This window comes from Mus musculus, chromosome 10 (assembly GCF_000001635.26).
Source record: "Mus musculus strain C57BL/6J chromosome 10, GRCm38.p6 C57BL/6J".
Lineage (NCBI taxonomy): Eukaryota > Metazoa > Chordata > Mammalia > Rodentia > Muridae > Mus > Mus musculus.
The window spans coordinates 55123043-55134207 of record NC_000076.6 but is presented as its reverse complement, the minus strand read 5'-3'; the positions used below and the strand labels follow the sequence as shown (position 1 = coordinate 55134207).

The 11165-nt window shown below is 37.1% G+C and overlaps 1 pseudogene; it reads right to left on the bottom strand.

The window, feature by feature from the left end:
- Window positions 1-9419: 9419 nt before the first annotated feature.
- On the bottom strand, window positions 9420-9874 carry Gm46190 (annotated as a pseudogene).
- Between the last annotated feature and the right edge of the window lie 1291 nt (window positions 9875-11165).

Sequence of the window (11165 nt, the reverse complement as noted above, 5' to 3'; positions counted from 1 at the left end):
TTCAATTCCCAGCAACCCCATGGTAGTTTACAACCATCTGTAATGGGATCTGATGCCCTCTTCTGTAATGTTGTTGTACATGCAGATAGAACACTCACCCATAAAATAAATAAATAAATCTTTTAAAAAATAAAATAAAAATTAAGTTGTTTGTTTTCTTATCTTTTGGTGTCTTGGTGTTTTCTTTTTGCATATTATTCCTTTGCCAGATATATAATTACCAAAAAACTTCTTTTAACTAATCTTATCCTTTTAATCTCTTCAATGCCATTTGAATGACAGGGGTTTATCACCAATGTCTATCCTATTTATTAAAAAATAAATGTGCACTCTGGCAGGAAATTATTAAAGGATTTCTTTTAATGACTTTTATTCATTCTTCATAATACCTTTTGTGAATGAGATGCACTAACTACAAACCCCAATTAATACAGCTGTCCTTAGTTTTTAGAAGTCCTTTATATGCTGGCTGAGGAAGTGACTATCAGTGGGTATGGCTGTTTAAATAACAAATGTGCCCCATAAGCTTATACACTAGAACACTTGGTCCTCAGTTGGGCACTTACTTAGTCAGTGTTGTGTTTTTGTGAAGATTCACCTTGAACAGCGCAACTCTTTTTTTTTTTTTTGATTAATTTTTTAAATTAGGTATTTTCCTCATTTACATTTCCAATGCTATCCAAAAATTCCCCAATACACTCCCCCCCCCCATCCCCTACCCACCCACTCCCAATTTTTGGCCCTGGCGTTCCCCTGTACTGGGGCATATAAAATTTGCAAGTCCAATGGGCTTCTCTTTCCAGTGATGGCCGACTAGGTCATCTTTTGATACATATGCAGCTAGAGTCAAGAGCTCTGGGGTACTGGTTAGTTCATAATGTTGTTCCACCTATAGGGTTGCAGATCCCTTTAGCTCCTTGGGTAATTTCTCTAGCTCCTCCATTGGGGGCCCTGTGATCCATCCAATAGCTGACTGTGAGCATCCACTTCTATGTTTGCTAGGCCCCGGCATTGTCTCACAAGAGACAGCTATATCTGGGTCCTTTCAGCAAAATCTTGCTAGTGTATGCAAAGGTGTCAGTGTTTGGACGCTGATTATGGAATGGATCCCTGGATATGGCAGTCTTTAGATGGTCCATCCTTTCTTCACAGCTCCAAACTTTATCTCTGTAACTCTTTCCATGGGTGTTTTGTTCCCAATTCTAAGAAGGGGCACAGTGTCCACACTTTGGTCTTCGTTCTTCTTGAGTTTCATGCGTTTAACAAATTGTATCTTATATCTTGGGTATCCTAAGTTTTTGGGCTAATATCCACTTATCAGTGAGTACATATTGTGTGAGTTCCTTTGTTATTGTTGAACAGGGCAACTCTTATATAAGAAATCATTTAGTTGGGGGTTGCTTACAGTTTCAGAAATTTAGTTCATTTCCATCATAGCAAGGAGTATGGCAGCTGAAAGGCTGACATGATGCAGGCAGATATGGTGCAGAAGAAGTAACTCAGAATTCTACATTCAGATCCACAGACAACAGAAAATGGAGAAACTTGGCATGGCTTGGCTTTTTAAAACTTCAAAGCACATCACTAGTGACATACTTCTTCCATCAAAACCAAACCTTCTACAAAAAGGCCACACCTCCTAATCCTTTCGAGTAGTGTCACTGCCTGCTAAACAAGCTTTCAGATATATGAGTCTATGGGCAGTATTTCTATTTGAACAACCCATTCTACTCCTTGGCAAATATATGCTTATGAGCCCTGTATTACCATGCACATTTTTTAATCAAAATTCAAAGATCTCCATCATATACCAATGCTGTTCAAAAACCCAAATTTCAATATCTCTTGTGAGACTTTTGGCAATCTCTTAACTGTAACCATTGTAAAATCAAAAATAAAAGGGGGTGGAGGAACAGGGGATTATACACTTCCAACATACAATGGCACAGACTATAGATTCCCGTTCCAAATAGGGGACAGGGAGCATAGGGAGTAAATTTTAGACTAAAGAAGACCATATATAGAAGGGCAAACTCCAAATTCTGCATCTACATTTCCCATGTCAAAGCAGTCTTCAGACCTCCAAGTCCTTTAGCTTTGTTGACTGTTGCCGAGGCACTCCGGTCGAGTCAGCTTGTCAGGCAGGGATGCCTAAAAGCTCCTCATGAAGCAAAAAGAATTTCACAGAAACTCACTCCTGTCACAAAATCTCGCTCTTGGAGTCTGGCATTCTCTCTAACCCATACATTAATTTTCCATTCCCACGTTAGTCTAGTGTATGGAACCACACGCTCTCTTTTAGCATTACCCTATTATAAGTGCCTTTTAAGATTGAATTCTGACATAGCTAAAGCCTTCTGCCAGTTTTCCAACAGTCCTAGAACGTCCTTGAGCTAGACAGTGACATTCAGAATAGCCTCTGGTATTACACTATCAATAAAAGCCAAGTCGCTTGCTCCCATATACAGGAATTTACAATGGTTTAGGAAGTAGATCTGGCTGTGGTTTTAGAGTATTGCATTATTCATGAGATGGTAAGCTAGAACAGAACTCCCTAGTTAGAACCATGACTTAGGTGTGAAAGCCCATGCCCTAGGAGAGTAAAGACCTCACACCTGGCTTCTAAGACTATAGCTGACCTTAGATAGGGCTGACTTTGTCTCAGTTATTTTATTGCCCAGTTCCTGCCAGTCTTTGCGTTTTCATTCCTCTGTTCTGTGTAAGAGTCTTTAAGCATCCGGTTACCTCATTTGTACCTTGCTGGTGTGTCACCCAACTTCCTTATTGTCTTCTGCATAAAAAGTCTCTGCTCGATTTGACATTACATTCAGATTCCACACGACCTCTCCTGTGTGCATCTGTCTGTCAATTCATCCTACGCTTTGTCCACCCGTGACTAGAGACCCGTTCCACGCAGACAAAGGGGCCCAGAGGGTCTGCAGCAGACTGTAACACATTTATAGCTCTTAACTGGTTCCATACCCTGTAATCAGTTCTTTATGGAAGGTATTACATGACTATGATATCTCCAATATCTTGAAGTCTCCTCAATTCAGGCTTCACCTTTACAACTTCATGTGATAACCTCTCTAGGCTTCCATGCAGTGAAAGCCTGGACAAATGCCTGGCTTCAGAAGCTTTCTTTAACTGTGGAAGGAGATTCCATAACCCCTTGGTTGTATCCTTGATTCTAAATGCAGAAGAATATGGGCTAAGCTGCCAGGGTCAACTTAGAGTGGCTGAAGCTTGGCCGCCTTGCTCAAATGCATTTCATTCACTTTCTGTTTTTGATGGTTTCTTTTACTGTTTAAGCTTCTCATGAATTTTGTTTTCATAAATTCAAAGTTTAGTTGGATGATTTTCCCCTAAGGACACCTCTCCCTTATTCCTCATTAGTATGAAACTTGTCATGCTTTTTTTTCTCCTTGACCACAATACTTAGTCCATTATATTTCCTGGTTCTCTTGTTCTCTTCAGGCTGTACATTTTGTATGTCTTCTTGCTTAGCTTACTTATCTTAATTATAGATCTGCATAAGAGTAATTGTTAATAGCTATTCAATACATTCAATACTAACCTGTCTTGAAATTTCCTCTGCCACCCTCATTAATCCAAAACTCTTCAATTTAGTCTCAGGCATATATTTTGTCTTTCATTAATAAGAGTTGCCATGGTCATGGTGTGTCTTCATAGCAATAAAACACTAAGACAGAACTTAGTAAAAGGGCTATGACAGGCCTTACCATGCCACTTGTTGGTGAAATGTGGATTTCGGGACTGTTGGTTAGGAAAGCAGTTGAACACTTTAGAGGGCTGAGTGGATACAGCACTACTAAGAGATATATGAGTTATGATGGGAAAGCTCAAGAGTTTCAGAGTAGAAGACTGCATTTCAGAGTAAAAAAAAAAAAAAAAACCCACACATTGAAGTATATGATCCTATGGGAGCCATTTCATATTAATTATCACAGCAGTGCTATTTGGGACGGGGGGATATTATAAAATATTTAGGAGATACAACACGACTGGAAAAAGTATGTCATTGGGGAAACTCTTTAAGGATTTATAGTCTTTTTCTACTTCCTTCACACCTCTCTCTCTCTCTCTCTCTCTCTCTCTCTCTCTCTCTCTCTCTCTCTCTCTCCTCTTCTTGTGAATATATACAGGTTGATCAGCCAGATTTCTGCTTTTCTGGTTCCATGTCATACCTTTCTCCCTGGAACCATCATCTAAAATAAACAAATTCTTCTTTAAGATACATTTTATCATAGCAACATAAGAATAGTATATATAATGGGTAAAATACTTTTTCACTCATATTTAAGCCACTGGGTTCGGCTACCAGAAATTGTGTAAATTCAGACACAACAGTGCATGCCTATAACTCAAAATCTTCTACACTATCCCCCAAAATCTTGAGGCTAGCATCAAGAACTCTCAATCATATTATATGGCCTCCAAATGTTCGAGGTAGTCCTGTTCTTTAGCCAAGGGCCTTGTCTATTTGATGATTCTAGAACATATCAAGTTTATAATCATTACTAGCTATCATAACTCAATTTCAACTTCTACTACACCAAATGACTACTTTGATCATGGTCAAATAAGGCCTTTTTGTTGTGAGATAGAATTACTTATTCATGTTTTCATTTTCTCTTAACTTTCAGGGGCATTTCACATCATTAATTTTCTCTTTTTCTCTAAGTCTCATTTCCTTAGTCTCTGGCCTTTCATTGTGGGATCTACTAGTCATATTGCTGTGAAGGATTATTTTCCAAGTTAGTTTATCACTCAGATGAGGATTGTTTTACACTACCTTTTAAAAATACTATACTAGAGGAATAGTATTAGTTACCATGCCTGATGGTTATTAGAATGTTAAGGTTTTCCAAGTTGGTCCTGGATCTCAGAATGTCAGTGGAAAACACACACACACACACACACACACACACACACACACATACACACACACACACACATACACACACACACACACGCACGCACGCACGCACGCACGCACGCACGCACACACATGGACACACATGCACACACAAACACAGAGAGTCGATTCTTTGATATCATTTATTAGATACCTAAAATTTATGCTTCCACAAATGATTTTAATGAAATTTTTAAATTAGCACCACCCTTTTTTTTTTTTTAAGACAAGCAGTCTCTTGATTCAGCATCTTAAATTATTTTTACTCTTCTTTGAACTTAACACCAAAATAGCATTTCTGGTCATTTATATTTACATGTGCTAAACCCTCAGATAAATATTTAAGCATTAAAATTCTTTAATTTTGCTTAATTTAAAATCTTGTCTTGGAATGCAAAAGCAGAGGTTTCTGTACTGATCATTTCAAAGTATAAGTAAAAGTCACAAATTTGACCTTTACAAACTTTGGACATAAATTATTAGCTTATTCCAAAGTCAGCATCAATTGTTGAAGATTTCACTGCTTCAAAAATATGTTTTTCTATAATGAGATATTCAAATCAAATTTTTATAATGGAAACAATATAAAAACATATTATTTTTAAATGAGTCCCAAATTCAATCAGTTTTTGTAATGGAAATAAATGATGCCAGTACTTCCATCACTAGCCAATCAAATATTATAAAATATACTCAGTGTGTTATATCAAACTGAGAAGTATGTGAAATCAAAGAGCTTGTATCCACTTACTGTATATAAAAACAACCTACTTGGCCCTTGATGATACAGATATTTGCAAACATGATGAATTTCTGTGAGTTTAATAGTAAAATTTCAGTCCATTTTATATCACAGTTCTGTTACTACAAGTAAAGCTAGTTTTAGTTATATTCCCATCATATATTCTTAAATGTACAGAGGGTTATAGAAAGAAGTATGTTCATAATAAATAGGCAAATTACCCAGTTTTTCCTTGCCTAGTCTGGAATGGACATAAATTGAGTATAATATAAATGTGTTGTTGACACCATGTCAGTGTAAACATGTTGCTGCAGTTAATAGAATATAACAAATCCACTGAAAAAGTTTCACTTTTTTTAACTTCTACCTAATTAGTTGCCACATATATGATGATCTTTCTTAATTTTTAATAGACTTCTCCTCTTGCTTGTCAATTAATATAAAGAATTTTACACATTCACTATAATGACTTTTTACATCACCATAGCCTATTCTGTTCAGCATGAAAATTCCTGAAATTATTTTTCTATAAATAATTTTCTTGAAGAAAATGACCATGAGTATTACAATTCATAGAGAAGGACCAACAGATAACCTGGGTACCTTGTTAATAATTTTTTTTTAAATTTAAAGACAAGAGAAAGAGTATTCAAGATAAACCACAGGGAATGTACCACCTTTATTAAAGATATAGGAATTGGTGTATCTAGTAGATAGACCCAATTTTGGATAATAGCAATAGAAATGAGAAGTATACTTGAGCTTCCAGAAGCATAGGTCTTTTCATCTTGGTCAAATTTTCTTTTCAGACACTATATTAAGTGAATAGTCTCTTTCTTGAGTGAATATGTACCGATAATTTACTAGGACAGAATAATTGTAGGTACCTACTATCGGTGCATATTTAAAATTCCGGCCAGAGAACAGTTCAGATTATAATCAAATACCAAGTTGTTTTTATCTGTCTGCATCAACTACAAAGTACACATTATCTTTATCAAGGAAACTTGTGAGCTTAATTTAATATAGTATAATTAAAGCTTGGTGTACTCAAATATCTTTAAATTCCACTCTTCTTTTTTTTTCTTTTTTTTTAATATTTATTTATTATTTTATGTAAATACACTGTAGCTGTCTTCACACACTCCAGAAGAGGGAGTCAGATCTCGTTAAGGATGGTTGTGAGCCACCATGTGGTTGCTGGGATTTGAACTCTGGACCTTCGGGAGAGCAGTCGGGTGCTCTTACCCACTGAGCCATCTCACCAGCCCTCCACTCTTACTTCTACAAGGCACTATGATACTTTTTTCGGAAAACATCAATTTATAAATGATATTGCTTGTCATGGCATGTCTATATTATTTTGTCATCCATTGTCAAATCTCTACTTTTTCAAAAAGATTGTACTTTGAATATAAAATTGTTTCCTATAAATAACGTACAAAGATGATAAGAAAAGTGTTTTAAAGGTTACTGAATAGCTGGAAGGAGAACAGCTTCTGAGAATTATTAGGCCATAATTATTTGTAATTTTGTTTGTTTGTATTTATGAGAATGAAGCTTGTTACATGGCTCAGGATTGTTTTGAATTTGCTATATAGCCCAAACTGGCTTTGAACTTGTAATTTTCCTACTACAAACTTGTAAGAGCTGCTTACACAGATGTTCACTACTATGCATTGATAATATGCATATTTATTCTGAATGAAGCTAGGAGCCAATTTAAGAGTTTACTTAATAAATGACCTGTCTGACCCCTTTCAAAAGTAGGTCATTGGACACTGTTTTGAGTAAAAATTAAGGTGATATTTCTATGTTCTCTATGTAAGGATAAAATGATAAGTATCTCAATAATCTAAGAAATAACGCTGAGGTTATCCAGAAATAGTAAGATTAGGAACACATTTGGAGGTGGTAACAAAAGCCTAAATATTATGATTTATGGACTATTTGTGAAGTATGTACAGTAGAAGTTAGGTCTGGTTCTACCTTCCAGCACCATGCATCATGAAATCAGACTCAGACTTAAAATATTTACAAATGGCTTGGCCATATATCTAGGCTCTTTTTTGAATAGGTCATAACTTAAAATAACCCATTTATTCTTATCTACATTTTGCCTCATGACTGGTTACCTGTGCTCAGATTACCTGTATTTTGTCACATCTTCCCAGTTGAACTTCCAGCCTTACACTCTCATAGAATCTTTTCTGACTCCACAATGTCACACCTCATCTTTTCTGCCAAAACTAGAGGCCAAAGATTTATTATTGATAGGTGCTACATCCATACAGATATAAGATATTATCACTATATTATATCTATACTGTGAGAAAAGTGTTTGGGGGAGGTTGCAATATATCTAGTTGAGAAACTGGAATGACAGAGTTACCATCAGTTGCTGTGCAAAGAATGAGCTCAGAGTCAACAGGTGTGAAAGTATTAATCTTATTACTTGAACATAAATATCTCTGAGGTACCTTTAATGATATTTTTAAATAAAAGACATAGCTAGTAGATTTAATTTCCTTTGTTTTGTTTGACTTAAGAGCTTAGAAATTAAGAGTGTGCTTAATGCTGTGAATGGTGATATCACTAGGAAAACATGTCATGAAGAATGTACACATATTAAAAGAAGAACAGCAGAGTATTCAAGGAGGCAGCAAAGAAACAGAATTTTCATTTAATAAGTGGAATGAAGTGTTTCAGTAACCAACTGGACAATAATTAAAAGGAGGGAATGGCCTTCTGGTCTGAGACAGTGCCCGAGCAGACCTTGATCCCACAACACCCAGGGGAAGCTGTACTCCAAGAAGATCTATCACCCCCAGGATCATGAGTGAGAAGACCACAACATTCATCCCAACATTGGGAGTTACTGAGACCCCCAGGGAATCAGGGATGCAAGAACCCCTGCTCAGCCAGTGGCACTGGTTCCTTCTGGTCTGAGGCAGTGCCCTGAGGAGCCCTTGGGCACTAGGTCTGTACCCAACCCCACAACACCCAGAGGAAGCTGCATTCCCAGGTGCTCTAACACTCCCATAAGATTTCAGGATCTCAGAGACATCATGAATCCCAGGAGCTCTTACACTCAAGATCTGAGGATCTGATGATCACAGAGGCAGCTGCACTCTGAGGATTTCTGTCATAAAAAAAGATAACAGGAGGGACAGTCTCCAGTCAAAGACAGTGAGTGCAAGTAGCACTAGGGATAACCAGATGGCAAGAGACAAACATAAGGACATAAGCAACAGAAACCAAGGTTACTTGGCATTATCAGAACCCAGTTCTTCCACCATAGCAAGTTCTAGATACCCCATCGCACCAGAAAAGCAAGATTCAGATTTAAGATCACTTCTTATGATGATGATAGAAGACATTAGGAAGGACATAAATAACTCTCTTGAAGAAATGCAGGAGAACACAGGTAAACAGGTAGAAGCCCTTTAAAAGGAAACACAAAACTCCCTTAAAAAATTGCAAGTAAACACTACCAAATAGGTAACAGAATTGAACAAAACAATTCAGTATCTAAAAATGAAAGTAGAAACAATAAAGAAATCACAAAGGGAGATGACCCTGGAGATAGAAATCCTAGGAAAGAGATCAGGAGTTATAGATGCAAGCATCACCAACAGAATGGAAGAGATAGAAGAGGCAATCTCAGGTGCAGAAGATACCATAGAAGATAGGACAGTCACAGGGATACTATAGAGAGGGCAGGGCTTCCAGGAGTCTTTAATCCACTTCTTCCATGTGAGAAGCATCCTCATCGCCTTCGAGTGGGGGAATATCATCAGGAACAGCAACACTGGGCTCTTCTGCAGTGACTTCATCTTCATTGATGCCCAGGTCTAGTTTAAGCATGCAGTAGATGTGGTTAGAAAGGGTTTTGGGATCCTCAGGTGAGAAACCAGGGGAAACCAGAGCAGTTTCAAACACCAGCACAACCAGGTCTTGACAGCTTTGTCCTCTGCCTCAACCTTCTGCCACAGGGTCTCCACGATGGGGTGGTCAGGGTTGATCTCCAGGTGTTTTATGGCCATCATGTAGCCCATTGTAGAGTTGTCTCTCAATGCCTGAGTCTTCATGATCTGTTCCATGTTGGCTGTCCAGCCATAGGTGCTTGTCACAATGCAGCAGAGTGAAGACATAAGCATTGACTGGCCTGACCCACCTGGGTTTCTTCTCATATCTACAAGAATCTTCTATCCTGTTCTGTGCCTTAAGGCAGGAAGATCTCCTCCCACAGAATAGTAGGGTTGGGTGTTGTGTATTGTGGTTTTTTGTTTGTTTGTTTGTTTTATTTTGTTCTGAAATTAAAAGTATACAAAATAAAGAAGATGCAGTTTAAAAAAGATGAAGAAAATAAGACAGTCAATAAAAATGCAAAATGCAAACAGATCCTAACCAAAATATCCAGGAAATCCAGGACACAATGAGAAGACCAAACCTAAGGATAACAGGTATAGAAAAGAATGAAGATACGAAAATTAAAGAGCCAGTGAACATCCTCAACAAAATTATCCAAGAAAATGTTCCTAACCTAAAGTAAGAGATGCTCATGAACATATCAGAAGCCCATAGAATCCCAAGTAGACTATATCAGAAAAGAAATTCCTTCCATCATATAGTACTCAAGATACCAAATGCACAAAACAAAGAACATTAAAAGCAGTAAGGGAAAATTGTCTAGTAACATTTGGCAGACCTAACAGAATTATACCCCATTTCTCACTGGAGTCTATAAAAGCCAGAAGACACTGGGCAGTGGTCATATAGACCCCAAGAGAACAAAAATGCCAGGTCAGGCTACAATACTCAACAAAATTCTTAGTTAACATAGATGGAGAAACCAAGATATTCCATGACAAAAACAAATGTACACAGTATCTTTCCACAAATCCAAACCTAAAAAGGAAAATAGGTGGAAAAGTCCATCATAAGGAAGGAAACTATACCCTAGAAAAAGCAAGAAATTAATCTTCCAACAAACAAAAAAAGAAGATAGCCACACAAACACAATTACATCACTAATAACAAAACTAACAGGAAGTAGCAATCACTTTTCCTTAATATCTGTTAATATCAATAGGCTCAATTCTCCAATAAAAAGACATATGCTGGATATGTAAATAGGACCCAGCATATTGCTGCATACAGGAAATGGACTTCAGTGACAAAGACAGACATGACCTCAGAGTAAAATTCAGAAAAACAATTTTCCAAGCAAATAGTCCCAATAAACAAGCTGGAGTAGCCATTCTAATACCAAATAAAATTGACTTTCAACTAAAATTTATCAAAAAATAAAATAAGGAAGGACAAGTCATAATCATCAAAGAAAAAAAATGACCAAGATGAACTCTCAATTCTGAATATCTATGCTCCAAATGCAAGGACACCTACATTTATTAAAGAAACTTTACTAAAGCTCAAAGAACACATTGCACCTCACACAATAATAATGGGAGACTTCAACAC